We start from the raw sequence: 13,841 nt of genomic DNA on the forward strand, positions 1-13,841 counted from the left end.
GTCCAATATGCACCCAATACAGGGATCACAATTAGAATTCATGTTGAGAAAGTTTTCAAAATTCTGCTGTTCAGACATGCTCAATTATACTTTTGGATCAATCAAATACGGAATGAATGTCATCAATATAGAATTCGTCAGTACCCCCAAAGACTCCTCTCACAATGTTGTGGATGCCTGGTTTGAAAGTGTGTAAATAAAAGTTTTCTGCAACGTAGAAAGAGAATAACATATGATGATGATTGAATACCTCCTTGCTGCACTTTATTCTGCAAGATTAGTGAAGTAAAGCAGTCATTATCATGTCACTTATTGAATCTCACAAATTCTCACCTTCCCTGCCCCACCCAAAAGAAATTCAGAGTTTGATGTCAATACATCCATTGGGTAAAATTATCTGTTCTGATAAGTTTATATGGTGTTTTCTGTTTGCTAAACATTGTGGTGTGAAGAAGGCTCAATTCTTCCAGTGACAAAGGAGCTGGCTATCAGGTAGCTTTAAAATGCACATCAAAAAGACTTGAATTAGCCGGTGTTAAGGAATTATCCATATTCTTGGTACACGAGGCCTTTTCTTGAGCTGGGCCACTGTAAAGTGTAAAGTAGTAGCATTTTTGCCAACATACTTGGAAACCCTAGGAAAGCCTTAGGAGATGATGTATCATACAATATGAAGTAGACAACTACAAAGCCAAATCAATCCTCTTGGTATATAAAACTGTCAAAAGTATCAGGGGATATTAGCCACTTGACGAGAAAAAGCTTGTATGGTCCTATTGTAAGGATGGATTAATAATTTTGATGGGCTCTGAAATTGTTATTTTTTTCTATTCAATTATTTTGCAGATTTGGTGATTGATGAGAAGGGAATCCTTTCGGTGGATTCTGTTCAATTGACAGGAGTGTTCTGATTCGTATTCCTCTTGTCCCTTGTAGCTTTCATGGGGATGAGTCACACATTTTTCTTAATACTTGTTTATCACAGATTCTTACTGCTAGCTCATCATTCCACAATCGAAGCTTCAATCCATTTATAAGGACTCAAGATTGCCCAAGTATGGTATCCCCTGCATTGGAGACTGAATCGCAAAGCCTCCAAAGCCTAAAAGCCTTCATTTTTGTACCAATCTGTTAATCCCCTTTCATTTAGCTTTCCTGTTTGATAATTTCTTTCAGAACCCTTTGTTAATCCCCTACATGCATTTTTCTTGTGAATGTCATTCATATCTCTTCTTAAGATACTCGTAGGTCTTATTTGATTTGCAGTTTTCTAGCTTTTACTCAATCTAGTTCGACTTTCTATCGTTTGTTTTTCTAAGAGGTTGCATATATGCACTTTTGTCTTGAGTTGTAGGAAGTCATATACATTTTTGTTTAGAGCTTTTAAGCATCTGAACGAAGTCGGTATACATACACTTTCTTAAATTTTCTTTGTCTAATCATTAAGTGTAGAGCATATCTGTTTATTAGTAGTGTATTAACTACTCTTTTGTTTTGAACCAGTTAGTTTTTTTAATTCTTGAAAGATTCTAATAACGTCTACGAGACAAAGTATTCTTAGTGAAAGATTTTCTAACGCACCAGTTTGCCATACCAATTTGCCGTTCTCCCAAATTTCTTTGCTTGAAGGCTTGAATTACTAACATGGCTGCTAATCAAAGCTCTTCATCTGGGAAAAATGGCTGGACAGCCGAGCAAAATAAGTTGTTTGAGAATGCCATAGCTATCTATGACAAAGACAGTCCCGAACGTTGGCAAAATGTGGCTGCCATGGTTGGTGGGAAATCCTCGGAAGAAGTGAAAAGGCATTATCAGGTTCTATTAGAGGACTTGAGCTGCATTGAAGCAGACCAAGTGCCTTTCCCCAAGTACAAGTCTTCTACTTCTAATGGAGGGGGTTCTGGAGGCAAATAAGGAGAATATGAGAGCAGGCATATCTAAAACTCATGCTAATTTGATTTTTCACTAGTTCTTATCATTGAAGTGCCTAAAATGAGCTCTAGAGTAATCATAATTATTGTTCAAGAAGCTATAAATGCTTCACTGTTTTTCTGCCTTATTTTTGACGTTATGGACATCCATATTTTTGTTGCACAGTCTCTGAAGTATTTACTTTAGGAGTTTGATATAAATGCAATAGCTAGCAAAATAGCTTGAATAGGAATCTAAAATGCTAATGTATGGTCTTGTGACATCATATAGTCTCTGGGTAAATCCTTTGTAGATTTATAAAGGTTTTCTTTCATATTTTCCTCAATGTTATCTTCAAGTGAACAAGGTAGAGACATCCAATATCTTGTAGTGAAGAAAGTAGAGACTGCCCCATACCTAAAATATTAATTTATGGTCTTGAAAGTTCTTATCACTAGAAGGATCCCTTTCTGCCAAGTTTTGAGATCAAGGGTACTATTTGACATTACAGTGTCTTTGAGTAATTCCTTTGATGTACATATATATACTGACTGTTTACATCCAGCATCTCAGAATGACTAGAAATTATATGCAGTCAAAGGCTTGATTATATTTCTTCCTACCATCTCTTAAACAAGTCCTGGATGCTGGAAGTATAGGGAGTTTCATACTGCAAGCTATCATATTAGACTATAAAAAAATATAATTAATTTCAGTTAATCTTTCCTTCGAACTTATCTTGTTCAGGAGAGTATACTAAAAGAAAATCTCTATATTGAACCTCCCCTGCACACAAAATTTTAAGTGGCAAACCATCTTTACTCAAAGATATAATTGGTCTCTTTTGCTTGAAAATGGAGAGAAGTAATGTTTGTTTTCTGTCCAGATGCTATTTACGAATACTATTTGTTGATTCTCCTACTCTAGATAATGAAAAATATGTTTTCTTTACAGGGAATTAATGTACATGAAGCTGGACTGAAGCAGAAGAGAGAGGAAGTAAGCGGTGAACCAGACAAAAAGATGGATGAGTAGTGGCAAACATGGATGATTTGGATTTGGCGTCTATAGTCGTACAAGCATTTGAATCCTTCCCTTGTCTAACTTGTCACTTCCCTGTATTGCAACTGTTTATTCTATAATGTACATATGCTCTGTTTACCAATCAAAAGTTGATGTTATATCGGTTAATCTCATTCTTCAGTGTCGGTTTGATCTAATGTGCTATGAGATAGTCACAACTATTAAAGAGGTATATTTATATTCTAAGCCCAGTTTGCAGGACATTAGAGAACCACCGATGGAATTGAATGAAGTAAAATATGCGATACTGAGCATCTCTCATTAAGTTTTAGAAAATCATTACTTTTTAAAATATGTTTATTTATGTTAAAAAAATTATAATTTTATAAGATGTATTTGATTTGAGAATATTTATATTTCTCAAAGTAATAAGACTGAAATTGTATTTAGATTTTTTAATATTAATTATCTTCAATTTAATTAATAAAATGAATATATACAAATTTACATAAATAAATATATTTCAATTCATAATACAATGGTCATCTTCACAATCAAAATTCAAAAAGTATTTTACATTGAAATTATAAATAAATATTAAAGTATATACACTAAGTAATTTGAAATATATAAGACTTACAATAAAGTTAAAAGAATGAATAGTTTAAAAGTAAGTTGTATCTATTTTATTGGAGTGAATAATCAAGTAGCTAAGACTTTCTAATTACTATCTTAGTCTTAATGTAAGACACATAAATACCTAAATTAGCAATGTTTCCTATATTCTTTGAAACAAAAAATATACAGAAATTAATCTATAGTTTAACTTTTGTATTGTTTATTTTCTATTGATTTTCAACATCCTCTTTAAACTTCTTCTTTGTATTAATGAAATATATATCTCAAAGTTTATATCCATGACCTCCCACATAAAAAGTTCACAATTAACCATTGTGTTAGCTCTTGTCTTATATAAATAGATATGTTTAAATTAGAAAAATGTGCTATATTTTTCAATAGAATTTAAATTATGATACATTTTTAGTACACACAAAATTTCTCACAAATTTTAAATAAAATATAGAATATAATATTTCATCTATCAAATGCTTTTAGATTAACAACCTAATACAAGATCATCTTAATTATATAAATTCAATTTTTTTTTCTAAAATAAGAATATAATATTTCATCTATCTTAATGACATCTACTTAGTAGGGAGTGGTAAAGTAGGAAGGGTATATATTTGAATAAGTTTGAACCTTTTGAAACATGTATGGCTTGATTATCCAAGGAGAAAGGCTTTGGGGAAGGCTTGCTATAACTAAATTTCTTGGTCTTAGGACTAACAATAGTAGACTAACCCTCATCTTCTTTTATGTGAGGATGATGCAGGAGCATCTTGGGTTGCATTGTTATCCTACTCATTTTTTTTCATTCTACAAGTTGGTGCCTAGCCATTCCTTCATGTGCTTAGCAATTTCTTCATGTGCCTAGTTACTGTAGTAATTCCTTCATGTGCCTAGCAATTCCTTCATATCCGGAGTTACTATAGCAATTCCTTCATGTGCCGAGTTACCCAATATATGTCGAGTGACTCTTCATGTGCTGAGTTACCTAGTGTATGCCGAGTGTCAGCATTTGGACGTGATTTCTACGAGCCAACTTACAAGATTTATTTTGATCACGACATTTATGTTAAGATCTTTTCTTGGGATGTGTCTAGACCATTGTTGGGTCGGCCTTCCCCTTATGTAATGTTCTAGAATAATTTGTAAGTCGTTTTGGCAAATATATATAGAGTGTTTAGGCTTAGAGGTGGGCAAGTTTTTGGAAAGAGGAATTCTAGAGAGCAGAATTGAAAGTGTGAATTTGCAGGAGGAATGTATTTGTAATTGGTTGTAACCCAGGAGGCCTTACAGCTGGCCATGTATGGAGATGTTTTGATGAATCAATAAAAGTATTTCACTCTTCTTCCTCCTTTGGTTGTTGTTCCTTGTGTTTGCTTCCATTGTGTTAACTCTTGTAGGGTGGTTTGGATAGCTGGGTGAGCCTTTGGCCCTAGTTATTCATCCTTTGCCTGTGTAAGAGGAAATGACACATAAGAGGGTTTATAGTGGTCTCTTGGTGTTAAGAAACTTGGGGCCAATTTCAAAACTTGTATTATGACAATTAAGAATGATAATGCATCTTCTAAAGGATGATGTAAATAACACATTTTGTATATCTAGTTTGGTTGACTTGATTATCAATTATTTCTTTGAGGTCCTTGAAAAGGTCCATTTTAACACGAACCACCATTGAGAACACAATGAATAAAACCATTTTAGTTCAATATACACAAACACTTAAGACTATAGAAGACACTACCATGCTCAAAAAATTCTACTAAGGCAAAGGTAAACTAGATAAAATAAACCAAATAAGGATCTTAAATGACTTATCATTATAGATGACAAACTCTTATATTCATGGTTTGAACACAAGCGACGAGGAGTGGATATTAAACACTACCTTTGATGGTGTCTATAATTTATAGACAAGCAAGATTAGTCCATATGGAGCCGAGTGTAACTACTCTAGTCTTGTAGAATGCTTTTGGGAGCGACCTTGCTCCAATTAAACAAAATATTCTAGCCAATACCGTATCATTGATGCCTAAGGTAAGAAGCTTCTCATAAAACATACCTTGTAAAATACTTTGGGTACAAAATTTCTAAGAAAATTTAGATGAGGGTGCTATAACAACAAATGAAAATGAATGGAAGGACTACACCATTTAGAGCCCATACGCTTAAAAATGACAGGGCTGTCGTAATAATGCTAATAAAAACACGAGGCTCCTACTTTCTCAAACAGAGTAACATTGAGAAAAATGCACATATGAAACCCTAACAGATCCTAGATTTCCCATATGCACCCAATATAGGCATCAGAATAAGACTGCGTGTTTAGAAAGTTTGCAAAATTCTGCTGTTCAGATATGCTCAACTGTACTTTTGGGACAATCAAAGACAGAATGATTGCCATTCTTAAAGTGTAAAGTTAAAAAGTGTATCAAAATAGAATTCGTCTGTACCCCACAAAGACTTCTCTCACAATGTCGTGGATGCCTGGTTTGAAAAGTGTGTAAATAAAAGTTTTCTGCAAGGCAGAAGGAGAATAGAATATGATAATGATAGAATACATCATTGATTTGATTAGCTTCTTGCTGTAGTTTATTCTGTTAGATTATTGAAGTAAAGCAGTAATTTTCATGTCACTTATATGTTCTCACAAATTCTCACCTTCCCTGCCCCACCAAAAAACAATTCAGAGTTTAACGCGACTCAATACATCCATGGGGTAAGATTATCTTTTCTGACAAGCTTAAATGATGTCTGCTAAACATTGTGGTGAGAAGAAGACTCAATTGTTCCTGTGACAAAGCAGCTATATATCAGACAGCTTAAAAACTCACTAAGAAAAGACTTGAATTAGCCGGTGGTAGGAAATTATCCCTATTCTTGGTACACACACGGCTTTATTCTGAGCTTGGCAACTGTAAAGTGTAAAGTGGTGCATTTTTGCCAACATACTGGAAAATTGTAGGAGATAATGTATCATACCCTAGGAAGTAGACATCCACAAAGCTAAATCAATCCACTTGGTATATAAAACTGCCAAAACTATCAAGGGATATTAGCCACTTGATGGGAAAAGGCTTGTAAGGTCCTACGGTGAGATGGATAAATAACTCTGATGGGCTCTGAAATAACTCTGACTGGCAGCACTCTTGTGCTATGCCATTGGTTTTCCCTATTTCTAATCAAGTATTTTGCAGATTTGATGATTGATGAGGAGGAAATCCTTTAGGGGGGTAATGTTTAATTGACAGGAGTGTTTTGATTCATATTCCTCTTGTCCAATCCATTATGTAGCTTTCATGGACATGAGCCACTTGTTACTCTTCCCACTAGTTTACCACATGTTCTAACAACTGGCTAATCATTCCGCAATCGAAGCTTCACTCCATTCTCTCTAATTCTTATCATTGAACTTCCTAAATTGAGCTCTAGAGTAATCAGAATTATTGTTCAAGCAGCTAACGATGCTTCAGTGTTTCTGCCCTGCTTTGGAATATATGGGCATCTATATTTCTGTTACATAGCTTGGGGAATTTGATATAAAGGCGATGCTTGTAAAATGGCTTTTAAGAGAAATCTAAAATATTAATGAAAGGTTTCTGGAAGTTTCACATGGTAAACCTCCGTTTTTGTCATGCCCTCTAATACCCACCAATATCCCGCACCCATTTTCTTATTCAAGTCCTCAACACTCACCCTAGAAAAACCACCCTTCCCTTTATTTATGACATATATTGTCCCTATTTTGCCCATTTTGAACCCCCACTACGAATGCATGTGGTAATAGTGCATTACCCCTTCAATGAAGATCCTATCAGAAGGTCTTGAAAGTTCTAACCACTAAATGGATCTTTCTATTTCAAGCTTTGAGATCCTATCAGAAGGTCTTGAAAGTTCTAACCACTAAATGGATCTTTCTATTTCAAGCTTTGAGATTAAGGGTACTATTTGACATTATAGAGTCTCTTTGAATAAATCCTTTGATGTAAATTTATGTAAGTTTTCTTTAATACTCTCTTTGATCTTATCTTCAAGTTAGTGAACAAAGTAGAGACTCTGCCCCATCTAAACTGACCAATGGTTGTTTACATGCAGCATACCAAAGCTTTCCTATCTTTCTTCATGCCATCTTTTAACCAAGTCCTAGATATTGGGAGTTCCATTTACTGCAAGTCATTAGTACATTCAAAAATAGATCGGCTGATATTATAGATTATTAAATAGAATTAATTAATTAATTTGAATCCCTTCAAACTTATTTTGTTGATAAGAGTATATTAGAGAGAATCTTCATGAACCTCCCCTGCACACCAAAGTTAAGTGGCTAGCCATGTTTGTTAAAGATATTGTTAGAATCTAAAAAGATTAATAACCCAAAAAACTAGTGCAAAGAATATATATCTAAACTATGAATGCAAATGATACAAAATCAAAATAGCAACACAGAGTTAGTCTCCAAGAGAGTAATGCAAATGCTAGAAGCAAAATAACATTAAAAGGATGCAAAAAAGAGAGATGCAAATACAAGTCAAGTAGCATGCTTATATAGGCTAGGAAGAGGGAGGAGGTGGCAACATCTACCGATGAGGAGCAACCATTTATCAGACTAAAGATAACAAAGTATCTTCCCAAGATAGCTAAATGAATGTTCACATGTAGGAAGGTGACACCTTGCAACCATCCACCTAATAAGACATGCTTTATTAACCTAAGTAAGATTATTAAAAAGTGTAGGAAAAACCTAGCAATATAGGAAAAAATAAATAACCTCCTAGAAAATAAAAAACTACACTAACACCCCCTCATAAGCGAAGCTTAGGTGGATGTAGAAATGGGTCCCAATAAGTCAAGCCTGATGAGATACCCATGTATATAAAATTCACCCAAAACAGAGAGAAAAGAGACCCCCCCCCCCCCCCCCCCCCCCCAACCCCCCTCAACCCCCCTCCTCCTCCCCTCCCAAAAATAAAAAGTCACAACTTCAAGTGAGAGGAAGAGGCCCTCCAAAAGATGAAGCATCTCGCACCCCCAACAAAGCTTGCAAATGAAGGAACTTGCTCTTAGTGAAGGGTTTGGTGAAGATATCAACAACTTTCTCGGAAGTCAGACAATAGCGAAGGTTGATGACGTGACCATGGATGAGCTCCCAGATGTAGTGCATGTGGACCTCTATGTGTTTGGTCTACTAATGATGGACCAAATTCCATGAGATATGAATGGCACTCTAGTTGTTACAAAATATGACTAATGGTCCTCTAATCTGGATACCAAACTCAACAAGAAGATGTTGAAGCCAAATGGCCTCAATGGTGGCATTTACAGCCCCCTGATACTCAGTCTCATTAGAAGATAAGGCAATAGAAGACTGCTTTTTTCTCGACCAATAAATAGGACTTGAACCAAGTGAGAAGCTATAACCTAAAGTAGACTTGCGATCCTGAGAATCACCCTCCTAATCTAAATCTATGTAGCCCACCAAATCAAGCTCAATACCTGCTACATAGTGAATCCTACACCTTTGAGAACCTTGAATGTGGTGAAGGATCCGCTTGACTACTTTCTAGTGTAGCTTATGAGGCTCCTAAATGAATCGAGAGACCATGCCTACAACATATGAGATGTCGGGTCTCGTATTAGTCAGATAAATGAGACTCCCAACAAGTTGGCAGTACAATGTGCCATCAACAAGTGGAGAAGACCATTGAGCCTCAAGTTTGATTCTAGAAAGGAAGGGAGTCGGAGCAGGCTTATAGTCAACCATATGAAACCTTGAGAGTAAATCTAGAGCATACTTGGACTATGTGATGGTGATCCTGGAAGGAGATTGAAAGATCTCAATCTCGAGAAAGTAATGCAACAAGCCCAAGTCAATCATCAAAAAACTATCCTGAAGGGGAACTTTGACAACCTTAATGGTGGGCAGGGATTTTTTAGTGGTGATTATTTGCCAATTGGCGAATATGTCCCAATTGGGCTATAGAAATTGGCGAAAGAAAACACCGTATACTAGTTGATTGGTTCGCCTAGATTTTATAAAATACTCATATAGTGGTCGGAACATTCGCCACTATTATTACATAATTTCAATTTGGTAGTCGGGTTCTTCGCCCATATTTCTCTTTAATGTTTACTCTTATTTGCCATGGAATTAATTGAGTGTCTCTTTTGACGATCATCATTCGCCAAATTCCCATTTTCCTATGTGAAATTTTTATTTGTCCTAGGACCCAATTCTCCATGCATCACACACAATGGGGTCCCAAATTCATGCCCTATTCGCCCACTCGATTACTTGAAATTACGCAGGGTTCACCAAATATTAGTTCTTATCATATGTAACGGTCAGCCCATTCGCCAAAATGAAAACAGTTTATTTGTAGTTGTCTATTTAAGATATATGAGTTTCATTATTGAAACATACCGAAGGAAGGAGCCTTCTTCATAGTATTGCGATCAGTAGAGAACCAGAATGACTACGACTACGAGTCCATAGTATTTTATTGCAGCCTTAATTTGATGGAGATGTCACAATCAAATTTAAATAGGAAGAGGAGTAGGACTAATGAAGGTGGAGATGTCCAAGAGAGGCCAATGAAATTCAAAAATATATCTTCATACTTTGGCAGGGGTAGACGCAAAAATGTTGGTCAAAGTAAGGAAGGTGCATCATTGGAGGAGCCTATACAATCTCAACCTACATAGGAGTCCATTCAACAAATTGGGAAGCCTAATAAATCTGGTGACAGAGTTGCAGAACCTGATATCTCTAATGAAGATGACCTTGAAGAAGAATATCCAGTAAATAACCAGTACTAGGACAAATCAATCGACTTCGGTGATGATGATGGTGCAATTAACAATAACACTAAAGGGAGAGGAAAATCAAAAGAAAAAATTGATCGTCAATGGGAGATGGCCAGAAGATTTAAATTTGATTGGGCAGCAAAGTATCCATTGATTAAGCCCATGGACAATCCAATTGTAGGTGAGCCACTAGTAGAATGCAGATGTGCAATTTGTAGTTGGAAGTATAAAAAGGAAAAGTGGTTGCAGCTTAAACTAGACACCATAGAGAAACATGTTGGTAAGATTTACGAAACCTCAACTATAAATGGTAAGGAAATAAAAGTGGTAAGATATAAAACAAAGGAGCAATGTCAACATAAAAGGAATGCTGAAGAATATTATATGTTTCAGAAATTTCAGACAAAGCTTGGTGAAGTTCAAGGTTCTATTAATGCTATTTTTGCAAAAGCAAGTGAAGTAGAAGAACATGGAAAAGCTGTTCAATTAAGTAATGTTTTCCATATTTTGAGTATAGGGCATCCAATGACAGACTATCTAGAAATGAGTGGTTTGTTACACTTTCTAAAAGTTCCTAACTATCCTGTCAGTCATTGGTCGATAAACAGTGGATGGGAATGGGCAAGTTGTATTGCGTAGGTTGAAATAAAGGATGTACAAAGAAAAATAAAAGAGTCAACCTTTATTGCATTGTCCTTAGATGAAGTTACGGCAATAGATAATATGTTGTGGGTATGCATGCATGTTTATATTGTATAGAATAATGTCCGCCAACCACATCTACTATTTGTTGCTAAATTGAGAGACAATGTGATAGTAGAAACTTTATTTCAGTTAGTAAAGAGAAATTTAATTGAATATGGAGCTATGGATGAATTGATAATAGCGAAGAAGTTAGTCTGTGTTGGAGTGGATGGAGCTTCAGTAATGCAAGGTCAAAGGAATGGTCTTTGCAAAAGATGTAGGCTTCTTGTTCACCATATGTTGTTGGCATTCACTGTATGGCCCATAGGATGAATCTTGCTTTTAGAGTTGTGAAGAAGTTTCCTTCAGTAAACAAGGTTGAAGATTTAGTAAGAGAGTTGTATGCATATTTATGTCGAAGTCCCAAGTGTTTTAGGGAATTTTAGCACTTTGCTGATGGAATTATTGATGGAAACAAGCTTCTAAAAGATGTCGATACTAGATGGATCTCTTTGGATGGACCAATGCATCGATTATTTTCCAAATATCAATATTTGATTGGATTGATGTACGAAAATCAGGACAATGCAAAAAATCAGAGATGTGGCGACCTGCTTCGGAGGTTAAGCAATATAGAGACACTTTTGACTTTGGCATCTCTTCTTCCCATGCTAAAAGAAATGAGGTTAATTATGAGGAAAGCCCATCAAAGAGCCATGCATACTGCAGAATATGCTCAGTTGCGTAAAATGTCATGCTGAGCCCTCGATAGTCTCTATCATACTGACCTAAATTTATCTGATGATAGATTTAATCATTGGCGAAAACTAATAGATTTGGATGATCCTGATAATTATTTAAAGATCGTTGAAAATGCAGATTTATGTGTTTATGTAAGGGGATTTTAGATACCAATGTACTACAGTGCCCCAAAGAAGCGAGCTACAAGAGTTACAAGGGAAGAGTTTACCAAGATCGTCAAGTCTAAGTGTCTACTGCAAGGGACATAGCCTATAGAGTTTCCTCTGAAATAATATCATGATTCCCATATGATCAACTGCTTGAGGCCATGGCAATTGTGTTTCCTCAATATTGGTCCTTCAACAATAAGGAAGATTATCGTAGAAGGCTGTTGATTTTGATAAAGGAATTTTGCAAATCTATAGAATTCAATGGAGTGACTATCAATAGAATATTAGATGAGGGTCTTCTTAGATAGCAATCAGGCACCTTTGCAAGGACCATGAAGCATCAATATCAATTAATGCATAACCCACATGAAGAGGGCTCGACAACAAAGCTTTGGACAAAACTAAAATAGAGCACATTGTTGCGTGAAGAAATTTTAGAGTACTTTAAGCTTGCTGATCTATGTCAAACCATGATATTAGGTTCAGTGGAGGATGAGAGATTTTTCAATGCTTTGGGCTTCCTAAAATCAAAGCTAAGAACAAACTAGACAAGAATTTGGAATCATGCTTAAGGGTATACACATCTAGGTATGATGTCAATACTTTTAATTCCTTATCAAAAAGCAATGGAAATCTGGAAGAAAAGATGCAAAAGAAGAGGGGTGGGCAACACCATTAACCAATCTCCTACAATGACTCCAAGTGGGACAAGTACAGTTGGCAGTGGCACTAGCCATGGGATTGGGAGTCATAGAAGTAGAGTTTAGAGTGAACTTGAAGTTGAAGAAGACACAAACGAAAATGAAGAGAACAATGAAGCAACTGGACTATCAAAATTGGATGATGATGACAACATAGAGATGAATTGGAAAATTTAAGAAATTTTTGCTAAATTAGCAGTGGCAACCAATAGGTATTTTTTGAACTTATTAACTACTATATGATGTCCTATCATTCAATGTTCATTTTAGAAAAGCAAGAAATTAGAATGTATTATGTTTCATCATTAAAATTTGAGAACAAAGAGTATTATTACTGTAGAGTGTAGTTTATATCATGTCATCAATGATCATTCATATCTAAATTTGAAATTCCTAAATGAAAATTTGTTTTCTATTTTATTCATTTATTCAACATACATTGAATTGGAAAAAATGAAAATTAGATAGAATCATAGATTCAATTCCATAATTAATAATTATTAATGGTTTTCATCTACAATATTCAGCTAATATGGTACAATTCTTGAAAGTCAATGACCTTGAATTCCCTTTTATAGAAACAAGGGAGCAACAACAGCTTCGGGTCGATTTGCCTAATGTGAAGTCTCAAAATCTAAATCAGTAAGACATCTACAAGTCTACAACATCTCTACAACTTTAGTTGTACATTTCTGAATTTGACATGCCGATTTAGTAAATTAGCAATTTAGCATAGGCAATAGCATCTGCAAGACTACAACATTTATCCTGTTCAAAAAAAAAAGTTCAAACTTGTTACTTTAAACTCAATTCTAGAGTCTAGACTGTAGTATGTAGGATAATATGAAAGATATTCATATATAGTAAAGATATAGAGATGATTGAAACTGAAAGTACTTTCACATATAGACTATAAGTTTTTGTAGTATGCTCCATTCTTCTTTGGTTGGAAGGGAAATTTTTTTGATGTTATGGTAAATGACCTGCATTCTCGTCAGCATTCCATACTTGGAAGAGCGAGTTTCAAGCAATGTTCCTTCCACTAGTGCATGCAAATTTGTGAATTTTTTGATGCACTTTGCAATGCCTTCATGAATTCTGTCCTGAGGAAGGTTGCCTAAATCAGAGGTTATTTGGTCCTCCAACTTTTGTTTGTAAACTTCTCTTCCAGCGAAACCCG

At 35.3% G+C, this 13,841-nt stretch overlaps 1 pseudogene; it reads left to right on the plus strand.

Moving 5' to 3' along the window:
• Nucleotides 1-1,549: 1,549 nt before the first annotated feature.
• Nucleotides 1,550-1,926, plus strand: LOC149560314 (protein RADIALIS-like 5 pseudogene; annotated as a pseudogene).
• The last annotated feature ends 11,915 nt before the right edge of the window (nt 1,927-13,841 follow it).

This window comes from Cupressus sempervirens, chromosome 4, assembly GCF_028749045.1.
Source record: "Cupressus sempervirens isolate cs-2001-9-10 chromosome 4, ASM2874904v1, whole genome shotgun sequence".
Classification (NCBI taxonomy): Eukaryota; Viridiplantae; Streptophyta; class Pinopsida; order Cupressales; family Cupressaceae; genus Cupressus; species Cupressus sempervirens.